The sequence below is a fragment of the Ovis aries genome, chromosome 17 (assembly GCF_016772045.2).
Source record: "Ovis aries strain OAR_USU_Benz2616 breed Rambouillet chromosome 17, ARS-UI_Ramb_v3.0, whole genome shotgun sequence".
NCBI classification, from domain to species: domain Eukaryota; kingdom Metazoa; phylum Chordata; class Mammalia; order Artiodactyla; family Bovidae; genus Ovis; species Ovis aries.
In genome coordinates, this window is record NC_056070.1 from 60,117,449 (window position 1) to 60,144,457 (window position 27,009).

Sequence of the window (27,009 nt, forward strand, 5' to 3'; positions counted from 1 at the left end):
TTCCTGACCCAGGGATCAAACCCCGGTCTCCTGCATTGGCAGATGGGTTCTCTGCCACTGAGCCACCTGGAAAGTCCTCACCTCTAGGTCCCCAGCAGCAATTCAGTGCCCAGTTGCATTTATTTTGCATCTTTCTCCCCTAGCAGATGTATTTTCCCCTGTTAATTTCAGGCAGTGTTTTAAAAAAAAAAGTTATAAAGTTGGAATGATTGGGAACTCCCTGGCAGTCCAATGATTAGGATTCTGAATTTTCACTGCCAAGAGTCTGGGTTCAATCCCTGGTTGAGGAACCAAAAATTTAAAAAGAGGGAATGATGACCTAGAGTTAGTTGATGTGATGGTTAATTGTGTGTGTGTGTGTGTGTGTGTGTGTGTGTGTGTGTGATGGTTAATTTTATGTGTCAATTTAACAGGCTAAGGGATATCCAGAGAGCTGATAAAACATTACTTCTGGGTGTGTCTATGAGGGTGTTTCTGGAAGAGATTAACATTTGAACCAGTGGACTGGGTAAAGTAGTTGGCCCTTAGCAGTGTGAATGGGCTTCAGCCAATCCACTGAGAGCCTGAATAGAAAAGGTGGAAGAAGGGCAAATTTGCTCTGTGTTTGAACTGGGACATTTGTCTTCTCCTGTCCTTGGTCACTGATGCTCTGGTTCTTGGGCCTTTGGACTGGGACTTACATCATTGCCCCCACCCCCACATCCCCCGATTCTCAGACCTTTGGACCTGGACTGAATTACACCACCATCATTACTGATGTTCATTGAACTGGGGTTGATTTCCTGCCGCAAAATGTGTGTGTGTGTGTGTGTGTGTGTGTGTGTGTATAATGGATACACTTCTATCTCAGAGTGATCTTTTATTATTGTTATTTTTATTTATTTATGGTTGTGCTGGGCCTTGGTTGCTGTACATGGACTTTCTCTAGTTGCAGAAGCGGGGGCTACACTCTAGTTGGGGTGCACGGGCTTCTCATTGTGGTGGTTTCTCTTGTTGCGGAGCACAGACTCTAGAGCATGGGCTTCAGTAGTTGCAGTTCATGGGCTCTAGGGCGCGCAGGCTTGGAAGTTGTGGCACACAGGCTTAGTTGCCCTGCAGCATGTGGGATCTTCCTAGACCAGGGATCGAATTCATGTCCCCTGCTTTGGCTATGGCAACCCACTCCAGTACTCTTGCCTGGAAAATCCCATGGGCGCAGGAACCTGGTGGGCTGCAGTCCACAGGGTCGTGAAGAGTTGGACACAACTGAGCGACTTCCCTTTCACTTTTCCCTTTCATGCATTGGAAAGGGAAATAGCAACCCACTCCAGTGTTCTTGCCTGGAGAATCCCTGGGATGGCAGAGCCTGGTGGGCTGCCATCTGTGGGGTCACACAGAGTCGGACACGACTGAAGCAACTTAGCAGCAGCAGCAGCAGCTTTGGCAGGGAGATTCTTTACCACTGGACCACCCGAGAAGCCCCACAGAGTGATTTTGATTGGGGTATCCCTAGGGTGGCCTATTCAGTAAACATCCTCAGCAGAGTAAGCAGGAGTGGGGGATGACTTCCTCTAGAAATGCCCTAGTCCTGTTTCTGCACTGTGCATCCCAGTTTGATTTTAGACCTGGGTTCTGTTGTAGCAAGTGATGCAGGCTACTCTAAGACTACAAGACCATTGGTCCTACAAGACCATTCAGCTTCCATGTGATTCTCTTGTTCTAGGTGTTCAGTCTTAACACAGTCTTGCTTGGAACCCAGTTGCCATGATGTGAGGAAGCCCAAGCTGCAGGAAGATGCCATGTGGAGTTGTTCCAATCAACTGGCCCTGGTGAGTCCAGCTTTTGAGTCACCCAGCCCCAGTGCCAGACAGGTGAGTGAAGCAGCCTTTGATGTTTCTGGGCCCCTAGATGTTCAGATGACTCCCAACCAATCAGGTCATCCAAGCTAAGGCTTCAAACATGATGGAGCAGAACCAGGCCAAAGTTCTGACCCATAGAATATGTGCACATAATAAAACAGTTGCCTATTAGCCACTAAATTTGGGATAATTGGTTAGGGAGGAACAGATAACTATGTAATTGTACAATGCCTTTCATCAGTCTAAGCCTCAGTTTTCCCATCTGCAAAATGTGGATAGGAACACCTTTCAAAGGTGATCCTGGGAGTGAATGTGCTCATACAAATAGCAGGTACATAAGCCCATTGGGTTTAAGAGATTAAAACTGTTCAACTCAGAGGCTGGGAGCGCAGATGGGCACCCTGAGATTCTCAACACCCAAAGTACCTACCCCCTTTCGCCATATGCCGTGAGTGGTTCAGCTAGCTCCCACAGCCAAAAAGGACCCCCCAAAATGTACACATCCTGCCATCATTAATCGCTCTTTCTATGCCAATGAAAGAATTTCCAGAAAGCAAGACTGCCAACAGCAGAAATAAATCACAACTGGGCAGGGGAGATGAAAATAGCCAAAGAGAAACAGTGTAGCAAAAATCTCTCCCCTTCCCATCCCTCCTCCAAACCAATACCAATCCGATTATTCAGCTGCCACTATGAATAATGAAGCAGCCACATGGCATCCCTGAAGGCCAAGGAGGAAAGGAGACGGAAACCAGCCAGCCTGAGAAGCACAAAAAAGAAAGCCAAGATGGGTACCCCTCCCTAGGACTGAGGGAAGGAAAAACAAGGACCATCCTCGTGGTCATCAGCATAACACTTTGTTACGTGATGCTCTTACATCCATTATTGAAAACGCAGAGTCTTAACCACTGGACCACCAGGGAAGTCCCACTTACATCCATTATTGCATGCGACCCGCTGAGAAAGCCCAAGAAGTTGACTGAGATGATGTAATCCATCCCCGTTGAAAAGATACAGGGTGTGATGCTCAGAAAAGAATTCAGGTGTAATGCAAAGAGCACCCCGTTTGGAGGGAGAAGGGGATGTGCTTGTTTGTTTCTGGCTGTGCAGGTCTTTGTTGCTGCAGGGATTTTTCTCTAGTTGTGGAGAGTGGGGCTCAGTGTGCAGGCTTCTCATTACGGTGGCTTCTCTGCTTGCGCAGCACAGGCTCTGGGCTCACTGGCTTCAGCAGCTGCAGAGTGCATGTTTTGTAGTTGTGGCTTATTGGCCCGCAGCATGTGGGTTCTTCCTAGGCCAGGGATCAAACCTGTGTCCCCTGCATTGGCAGGTGGATTCCCAGCCATCAGACCACCAGGGAAGTTCTGAAAATATATTTTTGAAAATAGGTCCAGTGGGACTCTTGCCTGCTATATCCTTGCACCTGGAATAGTGTTTGGTACCTGAGAGATGTTCAGTAAATAATTGTGGAATGAATAAATTGGGCTGTTGGAGAAGGTTTCTTACAGGAGGTGAGCTCAAAAGCTGAGGTTTAAAGGATGAGTAAGACGCAAATAAAGAAAAGAGGGTTAGGGATCTAGGAAGAGGGTAGCCCCAGTGCTTCTTGCCTCCTGGTACTCACATCATGTAGAGTCTTCTCCCATATCAAATAGGGCCAACCTGCTTCAAGACAAGAATATGGCAGAAAGGATGGACCGACCATGTCTTTCAAGGGTAGGTCATAAAAGACATGGTAGCTTCTACCTCTCTCCATCTTGAATCACTCACCCAGAAGGAAGCTGACGATTGTCATAAACATGAACAAGCAACCCATAAAGAGTCTCAAATGGAGGGAAACTGAGGTCCCTCCAACCAACAACCAATGCCAATTTATCATTTGTTTGAATGAGCCATTTTGTAATTGGATCCTACTGCCCCAGTCAAGCCTTCTGATGATTGCAGCCTCAGCAGACATGGTAGCTGCAACTTCAAGAGATCATTTTTTTTAAAAATATTTATTTGGCTGCCTTGGGTCTTCGTTGTGTAATGCAGTATCTGTCGTTGTGGCAGAGACTTTATAGTTGCGGCATATGGGCTCAGTAGTGGTGGCAGCAATAGCTAACTGATACAGTGCTCACTATTGAAGTGGGAGGGGTCGGGGGGAAGAATTGACCTTTATCTATGTGGGAAAGAGAAGCATGAGCTAATGACCACAGGCTTAGCAAAGACCAAATCATGGAAAACCTTGCTAGGCACATGGAGGGATTGAAATTGCCATGAAAATTTAGAGAAGAATTTTTGGTAGGGGAGTAACCTGACCTAGATTTATACTATCAAGATCCCTGTGGCTGGTATTCTGAGAACAGAGAGGAGAGAAGCAGGAGAAACCAGGAAACCATACAGGAACCAACTCCATCACTTACTGGCTGCATGACCTTGAGCAAGTTTATCTCAAAACCTCAGTCTCTTCATCCAAGTGGGTGTCATGGTCTGAGACTTGCTAGCAAAGATATTGATGATATATATCAAGTGCTTCCCGGGGTGCCCGGCTTGCATTACATGTTTCTGCAAATCTTAATTCATCCCTGCTCCCCACCCTTCCTGCAAAAACCAGTTCCATCAGGTACCCCTAGAGTATAGAATTTGCATTCTAGTCCTATACACTGACAGATTACAGAACAGTCAACGAGACCAGCCATCACCACCATGCTGGGTGCCTTCCGAGTGCCTGGCACTGTGCCAACCTCTCTCCTGTGCTATCTCACCCATCCTCCCCATCATGCTCTGAGGCCAGTAATTACTATCACAGCGTTAACCTCAGAGCCTCTGTGCTCTCAGATTCCCATGACGTCACATCACAGAGCAGGTCTCAGCTGTCACTTCCAGTCCCGTAGCAAAGAGGCCACAGATACACGGGCTGCCCGAGAGACAGCAAGCACTGGAGGAAATCTGGGTCTAAGATACAGAATTCCGCTCCTTGAATGGACCCTGGAAAAAGAAGACCCTGCCTCCATGACCTGCCTGAGCTGGAGCTCATCACGTCCTCACTCTGATGTCCCCAGCTGGACTTACCCATCCTGCCAAAGGCAGTGGAGCACAGTGGTTAAGAGTACTTGCTAGCATGTAGGACTGGAGGGGAGTTGTATTGATACAATCTCTCAATGTCTCATTTTCCCCATCTGTAAAACGGGGATAAAGGCCACACACCCCTTTTTAGGGCTATCCTACGGAAGAAGTTGTCTGTATTTTTGAAATACTTGGACCCTGACTGTTTCCATTGTTTCCCCATCTATTTGCCATAAAGTGATGGGACCAGATGCCATGATCTGAGTTTTCTGAATGTTGAGTTTTAAGCCAACTTTTTCACTCCCCTCTTTCACTTTCATCAAGTCTCTTTAGTTCTTCTTCACTTTCTGCCATAAGGGTGGTGTTATCTGCATATCTGAGGTTATTGATATCTCTCCCAGAAACAGTGAGAGACTTTATTTTTGAGGATCCAAAATCAATGCAGATGGTTACTGCAGCCATGAAATTAAAAGATGTTTGCTCCGTGGAAGAAAAACTAGGAGCAACCTAGACAGCATATTTAAAAGTAGAGACACTACTTTGCCAACAAAAGTCTGTCTAGTCAAAGCTATGGTTTTTCCAGGAGTCATGTATGGATGTGAGAGTTGGACTATAAAGAAAGCTGAGAGCCGAAGAATTGATGCTTTCGGACTGTGATGTTGGAGAAGACTCTTGAGAGTCTTTTGGCCTGCAAGGAGATCCAGTCAGTCCTTCCTAAAGGAAATCAGTCCTGAATATTCATTGGAAGGACTGATGCTACAGCTGAAGCTCCAATACTTGGGCCACCTGATGCAAAGAACTGACTCATTGGAAAAGATCCTGATGCTGGGAAAGAGGGAGAGCAGGAGGAGAAGGGAGTGACAGAAGATGGGATGGTTGGATGGCATTACTGACTCGACAGACATGAGTTTGAGTAAGCTTCAGGAGTTGGTGATGGACAGAGAAGACCGCCGTGCTGTAGTCCACGGGGTCGCAAAGAGTCGGACACGACTGAGCGACTGAACTGAACTGGACCTTGACAGCCACTGCTCTGTGGGTAAGCTGGCTGACTAAATCTTCGGTGGAACACAGATTAACCTGGTGGGGAGGAAAGGAAGGCACTCAGAAGAAAGTGAGCTTCTTTTTATTTTTTTAAATGCATTTTTTAATTGAAGTATGCTTGATTTACAATGTTATAATAGTTTCAAGTGATTCACTTATACATATTTTTATTGGGTTGATCAAAGAGTTCACTTGAGTACATGGGGGAAGGAGAGGGTAGGACGAAAGGAGAGAGAAGCATGAAAACATATATGTTACCATATGTAAAACAGCCAGCCAGTGGGAATTTGCTGTACGACGCAAAGGAGCTCAACCCGGTGCTGTGTGAAAACCTCGAGGGGTGGGAGCGAAGTTCAAGAGGGAGGGGCCATTCGTGTACTTATGGCTGATTTATGTCGATGTATGGCAGAAACCAACACACCATTGTGAAGTAATAATTCTTCAATGAGCAATAAATAGTTTTTTTTAAAAAGATATTGAGGATAGTTCCCTGTGCTATACAGGAGGTCACTGTTGTTTACCTATTTTACATACACCAATGTGTATATGTTAATCCCAAACTCCCAGTTTATCTCTGCTCCAAAAGTGAACTGCCATGTGGCAGGAAAGACAGGTTGGGTATCTGCTGTACACAAGCGTAGGACAAGAAAGCAGGTTTGCAAGCCCAGAAAAACTGCATGTGAGACAGTCAAGAGAGACCCACGTCTCGACCCGAGAGAGCTCCTAGCTGGCTTTCTTCTTCCGCATGCCATTTGCTTGCATGCTCGCTTCTTGTGTTCACGGAGTGACACTACATTGTTGCCACAGCCAGGAGCACATGCGTGTACCTTTGTTCCCCACTGGGAATGCCGGCCAGGCTTCGAATGAAGTCTTCATTGTTCCAGATCACAAAGCGTTGATTATCAGCAATCTGAACCATAAGAGGTTCAGCCTTTTATTAGCTATAAAAAAATAATAATAATTCTAGGACCTACTATATAGCACAGGGAACTGTCCTCAAAATTTTGTAATAACCTACAAGGGGAAAGAATCTGAAAAAAAAATAGATATATATGTATATATAAGTGGATCACTTTGCTGTACACCTGAAACTAACCCAATACTGTAAATCAACTATACTTCAATAAAATTTATTCATTTTTAAAAGAATTTCAAAAAAGAAAATAATAATAATTTGTTGCTTTCAAATTGTGGTGCTGGAGAAGACTCTTGAAAGCCCCTTGAAGTGCAAGGAGATCAAACCAGTCGATCCTAAAGGATATCCACCCTGAATACTCATTGGAAGGACTGGTGCTGAAGCTGAAGCTCCAATATTTGGGCCACCTGATGTGAAGAGCTGATTGTTTGGACCCTGATGCTGGGGAAGATTGGAGGCAGAAGGAGAAGGGGACGGCAGAGGATGAGACGGTTGGATGGCATCACTGACTCGATGGACATGAACTTGAGCAAACTCTGCGAGATAGTGGAGGACAGGGAAACCTGGCATGCTGCAGTCCACGGGGTGGTGAAGAGTCAGACACGACAGAGCGACTGAAGAACAACAACAACAAAGACATTGTTACAGGCTCAGTCAGGTGTTCCCCCACCACCAATTTCCTGTGTTGAAACCCTAACTCCTAGGACCTCAGAATATGACTGTACTTGGAGACAAGGTGTTTCAAGAGGTGATTAAATTGAATGAGGTCTTCAGGGCAGATGCTAATCCATACGGATGGTGTTCTTAGAAAAGAGTTAAGGTCACCAGGGCACCTGGGCTTAGAAGGACCTGGGCTTAGAAGGTGAGAAGGCAGACACCTGGAAGCCAAGGAGAAAAGCCTCAGGAAACTGAGCCAGGCACACCTTGATCTTGAACTTCCAGGTTCTAGGACTATGAGAGAATAAGTCTCTTGATTAAGCCACCCAGGTTGTGGTATTTTGTTATGATAGCCCAAGCGCACTAGCTATCATAACACAACACACTTTTTTTTTTCGTTGCATTCTGTGGCTCGGGGGGATCTCAGTTCCCAGACCAGGGAGCAAACGCAGGGCACTGCAGTGAAAACCCAGAGTCCTAACCACTAGACCACCAGGGAGCTCCCCTTTTTAATCTCATTTTCAACTTCCATTTTATGAATACAATTTTTAAAAATACACTATCCCAAAAAGATGGCCACAGTTCCAAGGAGTGATTCGTAAGTCTGCACTCCATGCGGGTCATTCAGGCCCCACTTCCTGTCTCAGGTGGTCCTGCTCACCCCCTGGTCCCTCCAGCACTCAATACGTGGAGTATTGGCCCATCTCAAATAGGAAGAGGACACCCAGGAAGCATCTTTAGTCACATGGAACATATGGAAGGTGGCATGGTGTTGGCAACTGTCTTGTCACAGGCATGTTCAAATCCAAAGAGCAGGGTCCCAGGTTCCCGTGGCTTCACCTGTCTTCCCCCAGCACATAGTAGGTGGTCAGTAAAGGGTTTACCGCAGCTCAGCCGGACCTGGGCTTCCATCTCAATCCTGCCATTTCCTAGGTGGGTGGCCTTGGGCAAGTTCAATCTCTAAGCCTCTGTTTCTCAGTTGGCCCAGAAGCATGGAAATATCTACCTCCCAAAGCTTTGTGAAAGATGGAAACTGAATATATCCAGAGCTCATCGCAGTGCACAGCATGCTGGAAAAGATCTGATGATTTGTGAATTCTGTTATTTTTTATTTTGTGCTTTTCTAACTTGGTGAAAGAATATCCATGATAGGGCCTCTCTGTTGTTTTCCCTGATACACACTGTCCTCTGTGATGAAGAAGAAGGAAAAGGAGGAGAAGATAAAAAAGAAAAAGAACTACCAACCTCTATGTGCTTAACAGGCACTCGGCATTGTTCAAAGTGTTATCCACAGAGATTCTTATTCAATGCTCCTTCTAACCCATTTTACAGATGAGAAGGCTGAGACCCAGAGACATCATTGACATCCTTGAAGTCACACAGCTGGGAAACAACACAGTCAACAGATTAAGCCAATAAACACTACCTTTAAAATAAGACTCCCCTTAAAGGGGGACTGGAGAGTGGCTGGAAGACACACACACTCCAAATTCCTCTCCAAGTGCAACAGAGACACACTTGAACCTATCTGGGTGCTGACAGGTGGAGAGAGTGTTTTGTGCAGGGCTTGGTGAGCATGCAACCGTTCCAGGAAATTCCCAGCACACCTCCTGAAAGGCACCCAAGAGTCCCCTTTCTTTGAAGAAAACAGCCTCAAGGTCACTGAATGTGTTCCCATTTGGAGGGTGAAAGAGGACCAGGGTGGGATCAGGTCTGTGCTGCTTATGCTATGCCCCTGCCCCATCTACACGCACAGATCCACGTTCCATTTTCTCTGCTCTGCCCGATACCCAGGGAGGTCCCCTGCAGATACAGCTCCAGCTCCTTGCCCTCTGCCTTCTGGGCAGCGCTGGTAGAGATAGGAGGGAGGGTGGGTTAAGAGGTCCTGTCTGGGTATCTACCCTTTCTTGAAAGTGACCCGCTGTGACCGGAGCTCCTGCTGGAAAGCCTAGCTCCATGGTTCTAGCCCTCATTGGCTCCGTCTACCTCCCCCTGGCCCCTGCAGCCCTAAGGGTGGTGACAGCTCCCACTGTGGCCAGCCCCTGAGAACCTCAGCATCCTTTTGTGTTTCTTTAACCTTGCTCACCATCCCCCCGCCTCCCGTAAATAGGCCGTGTATTGAACGCCTCCTGGTTGAATTGTCTGGGATGAGCCGTTTCCAATGAAGACCTTGCCTGATCTGAAATCGGGGTGGAACTCAACGGAAGAGATCTTGGTTTCCGGTTGTCTCTCCAAAGCCAGTTTCAGGTGAAGCTAAAGGAGAAGTCAAAAGATCTTCCGTGGCTTCAGGCACCGCCTCCCTCCTGCTCTCTTCAGACAAGCTCAGGCCAGCGTAGAAAGAAAAGTTAGAAAGTTAAGTCGCTCAGGCGTGTCTGACTCTTTGCAACCCCATGCACTTTAGCCTGCCAGGCTCCTCAGTCCATGGAATTTTCCAGGCAAGGATACTGGAGTGGGTTGCTGGTTCCTTCTCCAGGGGATCTTCCCAACCCAGGGAGAGAACGGACTAAATATGGTCATTGTATCTATTACAGAAGGACCTTAGATCAAATCCTGCCTGTCACAGCCTGGCTAGGAAGCCTCAGACATGCCACTTAACTTCCCAGAGCCTCAATTTGTTCATCTGTACAATGGGAATAGGGGCTTCCCCACTGGCTCAGCAGCAAAGAATCCACCTGCAATGTGTGAGACATGGGTTCAATCCCTGAGGATCCCCCAGAGAAGGAAATGGCTACCCACTCCATTCTTGCCTGGGAAATCTATGGACAGAGGAGCCTGGAAGGCTACATGCCCATGGGGTCAGAAACAATTTACCGACTAAACCAGCACCACAATGGGAATGACGTCCACCTCATAGGATTGTTGGGTGGACAGGATAGCAGATGGAAAGCAAATCACATCATACACAGTCCCAAGGTAGGTACGTGGAAAATTCTTGGTCTCTTTCTCATCCTCTTTCTCCAATTTCCCTCTTTCTTTACCTAAATTCCTCTCCTTTACCCAATCAGTAAGGAAGCAAGAAAAAAAAAAAAAATCATATCAACACACTAGGATTGCATCACGGTTGAAGAACACCTTACAGGGTTGCTTGCTGTTCTGTGCTTTCAGGCAAGTTGAAACTCAGAGGTGAAAGGACACAGCTTACAGTTGTCTCCAGCAACTGAATCAAGAGCAGGAGGCATCAGCGTTTAGATCAAACAGCCAGAAGAATCAGGTTTTTTAGAAACCAGAAAAACCTCTATTACCCAAACCTCTATTAACCATTCTGATCAGTTACTCATAGCTTTGAAACAAACCACCAGAAATGTAATAGCTTCAAAGGACCATGGCATATTATTTTCGGTGGGTGGGCTGGGGATGAAGAGTCTGAGGGGGTGAGGTCCCCCAAGACAGCCTCCTCCATATATCTGGAGCTTGGCAGCCACAGCTAGAAGCTGTCTCCTTCACAAGTGCTCTCAAAAGTCTCGCGGGAACTTCTTTCCGTGGCGGCTGGGCCACAACAGCGGTGAGAACAAAACTCTTAGAAGGCCCACCCTCAGATGTGTGCAGGCATCATGTTTGCCGCATGCTATTGGTCAAACCAGGTCACGGGATCAGCCCAGATCCAAGGGGAGGGCAAACAGTTCCTACCCAGTGCAAAGGACTGTGGGAGGAATTTTTGCAAGCAACTTTGAAACCCACCGGTTCCTCTTCTGGTCCTCCACCCAGGCTGGCATCCCAACTTTGCTGTCCTTCACTGGTCACTTCAGTTCACGGAAAAGTCTCATTTCAGATTTATGAACCTCTGAAGGCCTTGAGGAATTCATTACTATAGTTCAAATGGTGAACAATGGGCAACACGGCAGTTCAGCCTACAGTCTAGCCTACATCCACCCTCATTATTACACGACAAACTTGCTATTTCTTCATAATGCAGGGAGGTTAAACTTCCAAGCAAAGGGGCATTTGAGTTAGGAACCATACAGCTCATGGCACCCAGCTCTCTGCTTTTACAGATCAGGAAACCGTGGCCCAGAAAGGTTGAGTGACTTCCCCCAGATCACACAGAGAAAAAAAGAAATAGAACTCACCCCCCAGTGTCTGACCTCTTTCTCTCCTCCCTTGGGACTCAAGGAACCACAGTTCTAATTTTGCTCCTCCCATGGGGAGCCTCAGTTTCCCCCTTCTGGCTGGTGAAGTCAGTCCTTGCCTCTCCCCACACCTTTGTCCCAGGTGTGCTATGAACTCTAATGAGTTAACATGTCTCTCAGAGCCTACAGAACCTCGCAGGAGATATAATTACAGAGAATTAGCCTCCACGGTCTTCTGGGAAGGATTTCGGCGGGGAGTAGGTAAATAAATTATATCCTGTGGTTCTCCCTTCCCACGGGCTGATTAACTCTTCAGCAGAGTGTTCCCCAGAGGGTGAGGTGATGGAGCCCCTTTGCCAGCCCAGTATCCCACAAGTTGGAGCTCCCTTCTGGCTCTAAGAATTCCCTGGGTGGCACTCAGCCTAAATACACACCTCTTCTCAGATCTGATTCTTCTCTGGGTTAATCCAGACCTCTTATTGGAAGCCCTCGTGGGTCTCTTCCAGCTCCAACCCCAGGTGAGCAGGGTTCTAAGAGTTAACCATCCTCTGCAGAATTTCTGGGTAAATACCATCCAGGCTGCCAGATTTATTACTTTTTAATGTCTCCCGTGTGGTTCCATTAGCCCTTCCTTTTGATACTTCTATCTTTTCCATCTGACTTCTCCCCACCCATACTCCATACACCCAGGTTATGGATTTTCCCAATAACTTCTGCTCTGAGGTCTGGGCATAAAAATATCACTGGGCTCCCCAACACTCTATACCCCTCTCTCCACCCCAGCATCCAAATATTTACTAAGATCCCCCTTATCTTTTCCCAAGCATCTCACTGTTTCTCTCATTTTATCCCACAACCTGCCAACCTCTCCTGTCCCACTTCTTAGAACTTTCCAGCAGAGCTCTGACACTGGTGAAATTGACCTCAGACCAGGTTGAGTCATCACTTCCTGTCCTGAGCCCCCCCTTTTTTTTGCTTGTTTCGGTTTAACCAGTGCATTCCCTGAGCTTCTGTCCCTAACTGAGTTCCCACTGGTGCCTCTGCTGGCTACCATGCTCCATTGTGTAAAACCTTCTGTGGTTTGCTTTGACTCAGGAGGACACTGTCCTAACTGCTAAGCTCAGCAATCCACAGGCTGTTGTGGGATTGTTGCACTAAACTGTCACTTCCTCCTCTTGTGACCTTGGATAAGGTACTCAACCTCTCTGTGCCTTAGTTTCCTGATCTGTAAAATGGGTAGATGACAGGACCAACTTCCTTGATGGTGGAAGTGGATGATTAAACAATTTGCTATCCTCTAAAATTCTTCATGCCCCAATCCATCTTTCTGTCTGCTGTTCCCTCTGTCTTTAATATCTCCCTTCCCCTCCAATCTGATGTGGGGACTTTGACTCACCTACATGGTCCAGTTCAAAAGTCTCCTTCAAGCAAAGCATTCCACTATGGCCCTAGAGTTCATCATTTTCTCCTTCAGATCTCCACAGCTTTTCATGTTCTGACACTAGAATCTTTGGGACTCAGCCTAAGGATCACTCACTCTAGAATATTCCCTGACATTGTGTGGCAGACTCTCAGGGGCTAGCATGCACCTGAATGAAAGTGAAAGTGAAAGTCGCCCAGTTGTGTCCAACTCTTTGTGACCCCATGGACTATACAGTCCATGGAATTCTCCAGGCCAGAATACTGGAGTGGGTAGCCTTTCCCTTCTTCAGAGGATCTTCCCAACCCAGGGGTCAAACCCAGATCTCCTGCATTACAGGCAGATTCTTTACCAGCTAAGCCACAAGGGAAGCCCAAGAATACTGAAGCGGGTAGCCTACCCCTTCTCCAGGGGATCTTTCTGGCCCAGGAATTGAACCAGGGTCTCCTGCATTGCAGGCGGATTCTTTACCAACTGAGCTGTCAGGGAAACCCAGTACCTGAATGAATGAATGAATAAATGCAACCAATCCAATCTTATTTTCAGTCACTTTTGCTAATGTGCTATGTATAAATTTTTCTTTGTTTCATGTCTCCATTCTTTCCTTCTGTGCTGGTCTTTTAGACTGTATAAGCTGTTTGTCTTAAACTTATAATATTTTTAACCTGGAGAAATTGTGTTCAACTCCTTTATCCATTGATTTGAATGTATTGAGTACCTACTACATGCCTGGAAAGGCTCTGTGCTAGGAACTGGGGATACAGTGTGAATTTTAAAAAAAAAGTTTCCTGTGTGCTTGTAGAACTTTAGGGAAGAAGTCAGATAACAGTTGAGTGTTCCCATAAAGGTACAACTCTGATAAGTGCCGTGAAGGATATATAATAGAGGGTTTATACCTAACCTGCAGGGTCAGAAAAGGCTTCTCGAGAGAAGCTAGCTTTGAGTTAAGATCTGAAGGATGAGCAGGAGTTACTCAAGTGATAAGGAAGGGAACACCAGGGGCCTGTAGCCAAGGAAGTCTGGCAAGGAGGACTGCTGTGTATCTTGTATCAGTCAGCTACTGCTGTAAAACAAGCAACCACAAAAATCTCACTGGCATCACCAACAAGCCTTGGCTTTTCATGGTTTTCAGGTTGGCTGATCTTAACTAGGCTCAGCTAGGCTTCTCAGCTTCAAGCCGCCCATCCGACAGGGCTTAGCTCCCAAACCCAGGTTGGGGTCCAGGCAGACCCATCCATGTTTGTTCAATCTGAGTGGAGTCAGCCTGAAGGAGCAGAAGCTGAAAGCTCTTCAGTCAGTGGTAACTGACACACAAGAGGACAAGTGGAAACATTGCCCACTGTCAATTCTGCCCACTTTTTTTTTTTTTAATTGGACAGGGCAGGTCACATGAGCATTCCGAAAGCTCAAGGTCTAGGAAGAAACTTTATTCTTGAAGGAAACCACCAAGATACAAGCAAAGAGCATGTACATAGGAGTGTGGAGGTTTCTGGTTCAATAATTCAATCTTCCACAAGGCAACAGCAGGAAAAAAAATCACTGAGAACTTGAGATAAATTGAGCCAGAGAAGACCTTGAGGGTCTATTGAAAATATTTGGTCCTTTTCATAAGAATAATGGAAAGCTATTGGAAATACATATAGCTTGATGGTGAATAATGAGACATTTTGGATCCTGAAGTCATCCTCTGAGGGCTGCTATAAGGAAGCAGATTGGACAAAGGGATGAAATGCTAAAAATTCCATATGCCCTATAGCTTTTGATCCTGTGTGTGTGTGAATGTGTGGGTGTGTTTATGCCACCACATTTACATACCCAGTTCTTCTTGGAGAAGGTGGTAACCTAGGATTTATCATTCCACACATCTGAAGAACAGCTTATCTGTACATTGACTAGTACAACAATTCTTTTTTTGGCTGCATCAGGTCTTAGTTGTAGCACATGGGATCTTTTAGCATGCAAACTTTTAGCTGGGACATGTGAGATCTAGTTCCTTGACCAGGGATTGAACCTGGGCCTCCTTCATCGGGAGCATGGAGTTTCAGCCCCTGGACCACCAGGGAAGTTCCATAACTGGTACAACAATTCTATGGCTCCATCTCACAAGCTCCCCGAGCGTCACACTTTTACAGCATGGAGGGCAGGAAGCTTTCCATTTGTCTTAACAAGTGTCAATTCATCTCACTCCCAAGAGGTGTGTCTCTTATTGTAATTGCTGTCATAACAATACCAGTTTCCAAACATTCTGTATCTTAAGTTTGTTGAAGATTTTATCCACAGGCCCCAGTAAACAGGGCAGGAAGCTTCAGCCCCCTCTGATAGATGCTGAGGGTTGGGGAGGTTGTCTGGCTGACTTGTTCACAATATCGGGAATGGATGAATCGGAAGCCGGTTTGCACTCAAAACCCACGGCTTGCTTTTCAGCCAGTTCCTGTCTGACCTGGTGATGATATTCCCATCAGTAAGTCCAGCCAATGCTGTTTTGCTAGGACTGTTTGACCAGGTGGGGCAGTGACTGTTCTAAAAGGTGGGTTCATCCAAACACCTACAAACATTCCTGAAAGTCCCTGGCTTCCCTCAGTCAAGGGAAACATCCATCTTAAGGGTAATCAGCCAGAAAAACCTGTTTGCCAGCAAAATTTCTCCATTTTTCACAAAGACACAGAAAGAGAGGGGGCCATGTGATTTGAACAGCCGTCAGCCCGAGTGGCAGGGAATACAATCTTGACTTTCTTCCGTCACTACAGGACCACACTTCAGACTCAATGGCTTAAGTCCTCACTAGGCCACCATGGGGGAGGGATACGGAGGGGGCGAGGAAAGATCATGCACTGCCGAACACGGGGAATCAAGCAGGCACAGCAGGATCTCGACTTTGCCAGGCTGGGGTGAAAACTCAAGCTGTTTCTCTCTTGTCAGCCTTTTTGAATGAGAGGGCAAGATTTACAGCTTGCATCAGCGGGCGGCGTTTTACAGCCATCGCAAATGGATTTGAGACAGCGGAACAGTAGACTGTTGACCACGGAGGGACTGTTGTGACTCGTTTTAAGACCTGTCCAGCATCACAGGCACAATAAAGCCGCTCCTGGTCAGTGAAGAGCACAAAGATTCAACTGAACCTTCAGGGGCCAGCACTCTTAAACACGTAGCCAAACTGCTGAGGGTTTCAACATGTAAATGTTTTCAGTACACTTGCTCAGCCTGGCAGTTTCTGTCCATTTAGCAAGATCTCTTGCAGTGTAGGCAGAAGTCTTGAGGTCCAGCTGATGGGGGACTGCATTTATTATTGATAAAAGTAAACGAAAAATGGCTTGTGTCTGGGTAACACCTGGCCCAACAGGTTTACTGTTTACATAGTGGATATTTGTGATTTACCTCTAGCTGCACACGCTACCATTTCCCTGCGGATTACCCATTTTCGTCTAATTCACTCTCTCTTTTTTGATAAGGATGATTCCTTCTGTGTTGAATGAAATACAAATTATTAAAAGAAAATATTCCACTATACTAATGTATTTAAAAAGCAACCCTGAAAAAAAGATATTCTGGCATGAATAATATATTTTTAAAAATAGACAATAGTGATACATTAGTGAAAATTATGCATATACTAGTATATATAGACACACATGTGTATTAATCACTTGGATACACGTTGTTACCATGGTGACTTATGAAGAGAGGAAACAGAGTTATGAAGAGAATTATGGGAAAGAATATTACTTTTCACTCTCCCATTTTGTACCTCCTAGATTTGATACACAAAAGGCTTCTCAGGTGGCTCAATGATAAAGAATCTGCCTGCCAATGCAGGAGACGCAGGATACGTGGGTTTGATCCCTGGTTTGGGAAGATCCCCTGGAGAAAGAAATGGCAACCCACTCCAGTATTCTTGCCTGGAGAATCCCATGGACAGAGGAGCCTGGCAGGCTGTAGTCCATGGGGTCACAAAGAGCCGGACACAACTGAGCATGCAAACCCACTCAAAAGAAAACAATACTTTTATTTCTTCTAAGAATATGTATGGGGGGGACAAAGGAAAGTGATTATTATTAGAGTTTGTTACTAAGTTTTTCTCTAGATTTCATATTTATCCCATAAACATATTTTAAATTTTTTTATCAAGAAAAACAAGCAAACAAACAAAAAAACATGTGCCCCTTTGTAACTAATACATCCATAGATGACACAGTTCCAAATAGTTTACAGTTAAAAGTAGATTCACCTCCAGTTCTGGTTTCCAAGTTCAATTCTGCATAGGAAACCAGTGTCTTTGGGTAAATATTTATGTGAAAATAACAGTGTTCTTGTTTTTGTTTTCAGAACATGGGTATGGAGTGTCAACTTGGGAAATATGGTGATTTGATGTACATTTGAAAAGGGGTATTCATGTGTGGGGAGGTGGGGGTGAGACTCTAAATACTTAAAGGTAGTTCAGGCCTGCAGCTCTGCACACGTGGGGCAGCCCGGCCCTCACCACTGATACACCTCCAGGCTCACCTCTGCAGGGGACCAACCTGGACCCCAGGACCAAGACCAGCTGAGCTGGTTGCTGGAGAACGGAGGGTGGGTTCAAGGGCTTCCTTCGTAGCTCAGCTGCTAGAGAATTCGCCTGCAATGCAGGAGACCCCGGTTTGATTCCTGGGTCGGGAAGATCCCCTGGAGAAGGGATAGGCTACCCACTCCTGTATTCTTGGACTTCCCTGGTGGCTCAGCTGATAAATAATCTGCCTGCTATGTGGGAGACCTGGGTTCAATCCCTGGGTTGGGAAGGTTCCCTGGAGAAGGGAAAGGCTACCCACTGCAGTATTCTGGCCTGGAGAATTCCATGGACTGTATGTATAGTCCATGGGATCTCAAAGAGTCGGACACAGCTGATCGACTTTCACTTGTGGCGGTGAGAACGTTTGCCTGGAAGGGAACCCAGAATAGGGAACAGCCCCCACTGTCTTCCTTCCATTTTTTTTTCTTCCCCCTCTATAAACAAGTGATTAATGCCTTGCAAAAAATCCCAGACACACCTTCCCTGCTGCAAGCGAACCCCTGCCAGATTCCCCAGCCTTAATTCTGCTGTTAACACTCGTCAGGGGGAGGGGTAGAGTAAATCCCCTCCTTCAAGAAGCAGACCTGGGGGCAATGTGGTTTGTTTAAAGTCTCCCGTGTGCTCTGATGGCGTGAGGACTTTGACATGAAAAATGAAAGCAGAAACAATGTACTTTTCCCTAAAGCAACTTCCAGTTTGTAAACCCTCTCTGCTCAGGATTCTCCCAAACCGACCTTCCCTTCTCCCAGCACTGGTGAAAAGTAGGGGGCGATGGGTGGCAGGAGAGAAGGTCCCACGGATTGATCAACATTTTCAGAGAGCTTCATAGGCTCCTTTTTCATTTTGTTTGCAAGAGGCAAACTGAATTTCCTGACTGAATGCAGAAATGAATTCCTTACACCTGAAACGAACACAGCATTGTAAATCAACCGTATTCCAATAAAATTTTTAAAAGGGAAAGAAAAGAAATTCCCTACAAAGTTGCCCACAGCCCCCGGATTAGGAATGGACTGACCACCGACTGCAGGAAGAAATTCTAGGCACATTTGTTTTCAAAGGTTATCTCTTTTAATTTCCAGCTGAGTGCAGTTCAGTGATATATCATACATCAAATTCAGTCGAAGAGGTTTATCATTGAAAAGCGTGAAAATGTAGATAGTGGACGATGTCTGCTCAAACCTTAGCGTTTAGTGATGTGGTGGACTCTTGAGAAATTTGGGAGTATTTCACATAATGAAGATGAAGTGAAAGAAATGAAATATCACTGTTGTGCAAACCCTTAAAGAAATTATGAATCCATGCCGAAAATGGTCTTCAGCGGATGCTCACAAACCAAGAAGAAAGACAGGCAATTTTGTGAGTCTTTTGGTAGAAGTACACACCACCAGCAGCCCCCTGGTGGTCCAGCAGTTAGGGCTCTGCCCGTCCACGGAAGAGGGCACAGTTCAATCCCTGGTCAGGGAGATCCTGCAAGCCACACATCATGGCCAAAAATAAATAAATAGTAAAAGCAGAAGTACAGACTGTCATCCATGAAGCAGATTTGCCAAAAGATTCAACTCTGAAGCTCACCAAACATCTCTTTCTACCCACTAGTCTATAGGAAATACAGAGGACAGAGAAATGTAACAAATGATACTATGCGTGGACAAATGGTAGGAGCCAGAATGATTCCATTATTTCCACTTACAATTTTTTTCAGGGGAAAAAACGGGAAGTGGATGTAAGAGATATAAAATCAAAATCAGTGTAGACCCAACTGGAACCCAAAGGCAACAATCCAACTGCAATAAAATAAGGAGAATGGAGACGGTTGGGGAACACTGAGTACTAACAGGTTCTTTCACAAAATAACCCAGTGATTGCTTATGGGGTCCGTGTGTGATAACAGCCTTGTGGCTGTTTTTAAAATTTTTTTATTCTTGTCTTTTGGAGCTGCATACTGAAGTATTTAAAAATGAAATGATAGAGTGTCTGCATTTGCATTAAAACAATCCAGGGAGGGTATATCAGTGAAACAAGACAGGCCATGAGTTGATCATTATTGAACTGGCGGTGGGTATTTGGGAGTTCCTGCTGCAATCGCTCTATTCTTTTATGTTGGAAAATTTTCATTAAAAGTGTTTGGATGCATGTGTATGGGATCTAGAAAGATGGTTCTGATGAACCTATCTGCAGGGCAGCAAAGGAAACACAGACATAGGGGACAGACTTCTGGACACAGCGAGGGAAGGAGAAGGCGGGACAAGCTGAGAGAGTAGCGTGGAAACATACACGTTACCGTATATAAAATAGACAGCCAGTGGGAATTTGCTATATAACGCAGGAAGCTCAAACCCGGTGCTCTGTGACAAGCTAGCGAGGTGAGATGGGGTGGGAGATGGGAGGGAGGTTCCCGAGGTGGGGGATATGTGTATCCCTGTGGTGGGCTGCAGTCCATGGGGTTGCTAAGAGTCGGGCATGACTGAGTGACTTCCCTTTCACTTTTCACTTTCATGCATTGGAGAAGGAAATGGCAACCCACTCCAGTGTTCTTGCCTGGAGAATCCCAGGGACGGGGGAGACTGGTGGGCTGCTGTCTATGGGGTCACACAGAGTCGGACACAACTGAAGCAACTTAGCAGCAGCAGTGACTGATTCACATTGCTATATGACAAAAACCAGCACAATACTGTAAAGCAATTATCCTCCAATAAAAATTTTAAATTTGGATATAAGTTTAGAGATCACTAACTCAGACCACACAAACAAGTAGATATTTGACCGCCTACTCTGGACCAAATGGTGCCAAGGATCAGGTTGGTTGAGAAAGAGTGAAGAAATCTAATATTTATTGTTTATCAATTCTGTGCCAAGTATTAGAATAAATTATCACTCTTGAGGGATCTTGTCTTTCTTGTTGATCAACTGTGGTTGATTGATCTATTTGGCTCCATTTCACAGATAAGTAAACTGAGGCCCAGACCACCAAAGTGACTTGCCATATGATTCCAAGAGAAGAACAGGTGCTGATGAGCTAAGTCGTGTAGCCGTTGGGTTGTTTTTTTTTTTTTCCTCTGTGACCTTGGACAATTACTTTTCTTGTCTGGGCCTCAGTTTCCCCAGTGTTAGAAGACAGAGCCAAGGATTCACAGGGTCAAGTTTACTCACTGGTCTTCTGCCGCTCCTCCATGACCTTCCTGTTTCTTCCTTCCCTCTGTCTTCCTGGGAATGTGCCTGAAGCAGCCTGAGATGGAAGAGAGAGCAATTGAGTCCTAGGTTCAAATTCTGACTCTGCAATAGGCAGGGCTTCGTGAGTCACTTAACCTGTCCGAGCCTCACCTTCCCCAACAATAAAACAGGGATGAAAATAAGAAAGACCTTGAATGATAGAGATGATGGATAGAGGGTGCCCAGCTCAGAATCCAGGATATACCAGGTGTTCAGGCAAAGCTGAGTCTCCCACACCTGTCTTCTCTCTCATACTTCCTTTAAAAATGAAGCCCTCGGGACTTTTCCTGGTGGTCCAGTGATTAGGACTCTGAGCTTCCACTTCAAGGAGGCACAGATTTGATCCCTGTTCGGGGAACTAAGATCCTGCATGCCTCATAGTGCAGCCAAAAAAAGAAAAGTAAATAAAAAGTAAAATGTGGTTGATTCATGTTGATGTATGGAAGAAACCATCACAATATTGTAATTATCCTCCAATGAATAATAAAATAAAATTTTAAAAAAGAAGTAAAATATAATAAGGACTTTCCCTGGCAGTGGTTAAAACTCTGCACTTCCGGTGCAGGGCCATGTGTTCAATCCCTGTTTGGGGAATTAAGATCCCATTTTCCACATGCTGCATGTCATGGCTAATTTTTTTAAAAAATAAATAACTAAAATTAAAATGAAACCCCCATCCCCCACTCACAACTCCTTTTTCTGATTTTTTGTTTGTTTTTCATTTGATTCCTCACTACCAAACATTTATTTGCCCTGTTTTTGTTTGTCATTATTCACTCTCCTGTTACAAGCTCCTCGGGGACAATTTTATGTGCTTGACTGCTGCCATATCCTTAGCCTGAGACACATATATAGTGGACCCTTGGTAAATATTTGCTAACTGAAGGAATGAGTTGAATGAATGAACATTAGACCCGGTAATAGAACTTCAGGTAACACAAACCAAGAATAGAGCATAGGTCTTGCGCAGAGTAGCTGGTCCATAAATGCTTTTATTCTCCTTTTGCTGGGATCCCAGGATCTGCCGAGGTTACCTTGTTTCAGTGTTAAGCTGCACTCAATTTTACGTGAGGGTGTTTTGACGGTTTCCAACATTCCGGTTTGTGGTTATCCCCTAAACAGGCCTCCAAGTGCCTGTCCCAGGAACTCCAAGTTCTTTAAACTGTATTTCACCAAGGACGGTAACAAGTACGGACCTGGGGCCATTTGCAACGTCTCTTCCCTGATCACAGAGGTTTGACTAAGTGCTTTGTCTAAAGGCAGAAAATGCACCAGTCCTGTGTCTTAACATTTATGAAGGGGTTACCCGATGTTAAGGTCAGACCTGTCCACAAATCCTTTGGGGCAAAGTAGCTGTGCGGGTATCACAGTGTTGGTGGAGGGGGAAAGGCAGCGATCCGTTAAGCAGGTAGGAAAGCAGACGTTTTGGAGGTTACAGAGTTGCCCAGAACATCACCCCAGAGGCGGAGCGTGGGTGTGTTACGATGGGGACACTGATGGTGGCCTCTTTGGGGAGAAAATTCCCCTCCCTGAGACAAACCGTCCCAAGCCAGACCTCTCTCTCCCCTCTGGGCCTATTGAGAAATATTCCTTGAAATGTCGTTGATAATGCCTTTCCTTTCTGCCTGAGCTCATGGTATCTGGCAATTGCATCAGCTCTCAAAGCTGGCCTGTTTCCCATGAGAACCTTCTTCTGTTCCTCACAGAGACCAACAGCCCAATTTATTCCCTCTGCACTTCAGGGGTTCTTACCCTGGTGTCCTCCAATGAACTCTTCCAGGGGTGTCGCCAGAGAGAATTCCGGGATCTGTGAACTTGGATGACTTACTGAGATTAGTATTTTCTTCCATTGTGAATCCAGGTGACTACCCCCAGGAGGACTCACACTGGCTGTGACATGGTGGCCAATAGCATCACAGGTATTTTCATAACTGTATTACAGGCATGACTGAGACCCCCAAATGTTCTTTTGTTCATCCTGATTTCAAATATACAGTATCAGAAGCATGACTAGATTGTCTGATTTAATGAATCTGGTACACATATATTACTATGCCTTTTTTTTTTTTTTTTTTGATTCAGTGAGTCTTAGTTGCAGCACATGGGATCTTATGGAGTTTCTTTAATTGCAGCATGCAGGACCTTCAGTTGCGGCATGCAAACTCTTGGTTTTGGCATGTGGAATCGAATTCCCTGACCAGGGATCAAACCCAGAACCCCTGCACTGGAAGTGTGGAGTCTTAGCAACTGGACCGCCAGGGAAGTCCCAGTACTTTTAAATTTTTAATATTTCTTTTCTTCAAAATTGTTATCCCATCTCTTGTAAAAAGAAAAAAGAATTCTGAGGCGGAATCCACAGGCTTCACAAGATTGCCCGAGGAGTCCATGGCCCAGGAAGATGGTAAAGCCGTTAGTGGTGATGGAGAAAACGAAGGGTGGGCTTGAGCCATGATTCTGAGGCTCATGGAACGGCAGGCTCTAGAAACCAGAGCAGAAGACTGCTTTGGCTTTCGGTGCCATTAAAAGCACCAGGAGAGCACACAGGATAGTAATCTCCAAAATGTCAAAAGGGTACAAGGGAGGGTGCTGAAAGTGGCATTAAATGGGACTAAATCTCCCAGAAAAAGAACCGGTCCCCTTTCAATTCCTTTGTTTTATTTTTTCAGCTATGCCTTGTGGCATGCAAGATCCTAGTTCCCCCACCAGGGATCGAACCCATGCCCTCTGCAGTCGAAGTGAGAATTCTTAGCCATTGGATCAGCAGGGAAGTCCCTCCCCCTGCCCCACTTCAGTTCTTTTTCGGACCTTCAGACTAAGTCCAGCCTCAAATGAGCACCCACCTACCTGTCTCGATCACCCTTCTAACAATTAGCCCTGCTCGGAGCCTTGTCATATTGCTTTCTTTCCACCACTCGCCACTTTCATTCTACTTCTGGGAAGTGAGACACAAGTTTGATTTATGGTACCCAGATAAAGGTTTCAATTTCAACAAGTTAGGTGTTTTGAAAAAGTCAGCAGACAGAGATTTCCCTGGCGGTCAGGTGGTTTCAGACTCTAAGCTTTCACGGCAGAGGGTTTGGGATCAATCCCTGGTTGGAGAACTGAGATTTCACCAGCTACATAGCATAGCCAAAAAAAAAAAAGTGAGAAGATGCCTGAAATATATGTTAAGGAAATCATTGCGAAAGTGAGACCAAGACACATACATATGAAGATGCTCTCACATCTCCCTCCTCCACCCCTCCCCTCCTCCACCCCTCCCAATTTTGCCAGTGAGGGAATCAAGGCTGGGTACTTGCCTAGTGCCTGCTACTTCTCAGGCAAAGTGCTGGACTTCCCCACCCCTCCGCCCAGCGCCGCCGCCGCCCCCACCCCCACCCCGATGGCCTGTGATCTGCCCCCTCTCGGCCTCCTAGACCTCTTCAGGGCCAGGGCCAGCCGGAGAAAGTCAGGGACTGGACTCAAAGTTCCCAGCATGGGTGTCAAACATGTCTTCTGAGTGCCCTGGCTCCAGGGTCCCCCATCCTGAAGGGCCCGGCTGAGTGGGCCTTTCATCGGCCTCTGAGAGGTGGCAACAAGTGTCACCGCAGAATGCCTGCTGCCCACTGCCCCCACTTCTGCAGACCAGGCCGAGCAGCGCTGGGAGGACTGCAAGCAGGATTCCAGAGGCGTCTGGATATTATCAGTCAGTCGCTCAAACTGTCTGGCCGGTGGGCTGGGGTGGGGCTGGTGGCAGGGGGCAGAAACTGGCTGGAGGGTAGAGTCAGGAATCCCCACCCCACCCCCTGCACAGATTCCTGGGGCCAGACCCAGCTCCTTGGGGGGAAGCAGGGGGCTGGCTGCTAAGAGCTGGCTGCAAGCTCTGCACCCTGCCCCGCACACCCTGCCCCGCCCTCATTAGACGGTAGCACCAAGGGATCAGAAAGTCAAATGATGATATGTGTCTGACAGAGGAAACAGAGAAAGGGGGGCGTCGGGGGGCTGGTGGGCAAGAGGGGAGGGGGCAGCACTTGACAGCAACAGGGAAGAGGGGCTGGGAGGGGCTGGGTAGAGCTTTGCCCTCTGGTCCACTTGAAGACTCCTGCCTCAAAACTAAGCCTGATGGCTTCCAGACAAGTCGGCACCAAGGGTCATTTCTGGAGGCTGTAAGTGTTGTCGGTGGCAGCTGTAAGGACAGGTGTAAATCTGTCCAGGCATTCCTTGCCACTCCCCACTCCCAGCTTTCTGCACCTGAAACAGGTCCCCTTTATAACTACAAGACCACTCAGGAGCCCTAAACACACACACACACACAGTCACACACACACAAGCAGTTAACACTTGGCCTGCCCTAGGGGTACAATTTTTTGTTTTAAGTGCTCCTTTAAAGCAAACTCTATAAGCTGTTTGTTAAAGCAAAACAAACAAGCCTTGCAAGGAGAGGAGGTGGAAGCACTGGGAGGAAGAGGAATAAAAAGGAAATCTTTTTATTTGCTACCTTTGAAAATACCTTTCTCAGCACACTGGGAGACCAGCGAGGAAGACACGCGGGGTGAGAAGGAAGATGAGCCCCACTTTATTTGATCAACTAGTTGGAGTGATGAGACAGGGAAGTAGGGAGACTTTGCCTTAAACCAGGCTTTTCTCCAGTATCTAACCCTTCTGCTTGTCTCTCACCGCTCAACCCCGTGCCCCGCCCCCGCCCCCTGGTTGAAGGAAAGCCTGCCTTCCCAGGTGTCGCTGGGGACATTCTGCATCACCACTCCATCCATCCCTCTCGGGGGGAGCAGCCAAGAAACTACGTGCACATCTCTCTCCATCTCGCCCAGTGCACTCTGGGAATCTGGAGGACTCCGGCAGAATGTTTCGTCTTCTTGGCCAACTTTGGACCCTACGGGACCAACCTTCCTTGTGGATTTGGGTGGCTGTGCACTGGGGGAGGAGAGAGGCTTCCAGGCAAATTCAATGACCAAGAGAGAAATGCGGCGTCTTTTCCTGCACTGACTGGGAGGCTTTTAGCCACACACCCCCCCCACCCCCACCCCAAAGGCCTTGTAAGGGGGCCCCTGGAAACCCCTAGTGAATGATAATTTATCTCCTAAATTGCTGGTATCTGATGCTTCGAGGGGTTTTGAAAACCATATTCCCCTAGGGCTGGAGGCTACTTTGGGAATTGTTCGGTTGGAGTTCAATCATGATTTAATGGAGGCATTTATACGGTACTAGATAATCTCCTGGCAAGTTAAGTAATATGTCGGGAGGGCGGGCCAGGGGGTGTGGCTGGGCTACCATTTCCCTACCAGCTCGCTTCTGTCTTCTTTGGGACATTCCTTTCCAAGCTCCTTCCTTCTTTTGTCCCCTCTCTGCGCCTCTTAGTTGCTTCTCTCTTTGTCTCCTGAGTTTCTCTCTCTCTCTGCCTCTCCCAGTCTCTCCAAGAGGGTTTCTGTCCATCTCCAGTGGGTGTCTGTCTCCCTCTGTTTTCTCCTTCCTCCTTGCTCCCCAAGTGTCCCTTCTCTCTGTTGTCCTCACTCACTTCTCCCCACACGCCCAGTCATCCTCCTTTTCCATCTTGCCATCTCTCCTTTCCCATCTCTCTCTTCCCCACCACGCCATTCACTCTCAGGCTGAAAAGAAGCGGTCTCAGTATGTCCTAGAGGGCCGAGGAAGGGGACTGTGGTCTCCTGCTGCTGACTGGCAACCGGGCAGCTGCAGTCTGGGCCTGAGAGTAGAGTCATCAGCCACACACAGCTGTACTAAGAGCCAGGAGGCATCCAGGGACCCTCCCAGGGGCCCGGCATCCCTTCCATCCCAGGTCACACATAGGCATCTCCTCATTTACAGAGCTCTCAGCCCTGGAGGCTCTGCCTAAGGATGCTCCAGGCACCCAACCATATTCTTTTATTTTCCACAAGTGCTTTTCCCTCAATAGATCCCAAGAGATAGATAGAGACACTTTTTTCTCCTGTCAGGAGATGGAGATGGTCAGGGCTGAAAAGGCATTGGAACCTGGTCTCCAAGCCCCTCTGGGACCTGAACTCCCCTGCAAGGACAAGAAGGGAGCACACTTTCTGCAGTCACTTGCAGTTCTGAGATCCTGAGAGTCCAGAAAGTAGCCTGCAGTGGTATGAAGCCTAGAGTGGGAGGCTTGATCACTACAGGATCAACTTGGGAGAAGACAAGGAATGGGGCTTCAGGCTGAGATGTAAACAGAACTGAGTAAGAGGGACTTCTGTGGCAGTCCAGTGGTTAAGACTTCACACTCCCAAAGCAGGATGCACGGATTGGACCCCTGATGG

At 46.7% G+C, this 27,009-nt stretch overlaps 2 long non-coding RNA genes across 14 annotated transcripts in view; one reads left to right on the forward strand and one right to left on the reverse strand.

Moving 5' to 3' along the window:
• Positions 1–17,277, forward strand: part of LOC121816956 (uncharacterized) — a 26,336-nt gene extending 9,059 nt beyond the window's left edge. The window contains exons 5-7 of one of the 3 annotated variants that reach the window (XR_009596894.1): positions 1,703–9,064; positions 9,605–10,407; positions 15,901–17,277. This is a non-coding gene — a long non-coding RNA (uncharacterized LOC121816956). Of the gene's footprint in view, positions 1–1,702; positions 13,656–15,900 lie in introns of those variants that run through there. The other 2 variants (XR_009596893.1, XR_009596892.1) reach the window with 2 other exon arrangements.
• LOC121816955 (uncharacterized) overlaps positions 1–27,009 on the reverse strand; it is a 345,801-nt gene that overhangs the window by 298,403 nt on the left and 20,389 nt on the right. For 10 of the 11 annotated variants that reach the window (XR_009596891.1, XR_009596890.1, XR_009596884.1 and 7 more), the window contains one exon: positions 20,675–20,750. This is a non-coding gene — a long non-coding RNA (uncharacterized LOC121816955). Of the gene's footprint in view, positions 1–6,000; positions 7,452–8,739; positions 18,992–20,674; positions 20,751–27,009 lie in introns of those variants that run through there. The other variant, XR_006056704.2, reaches the window with a different exon arrangement.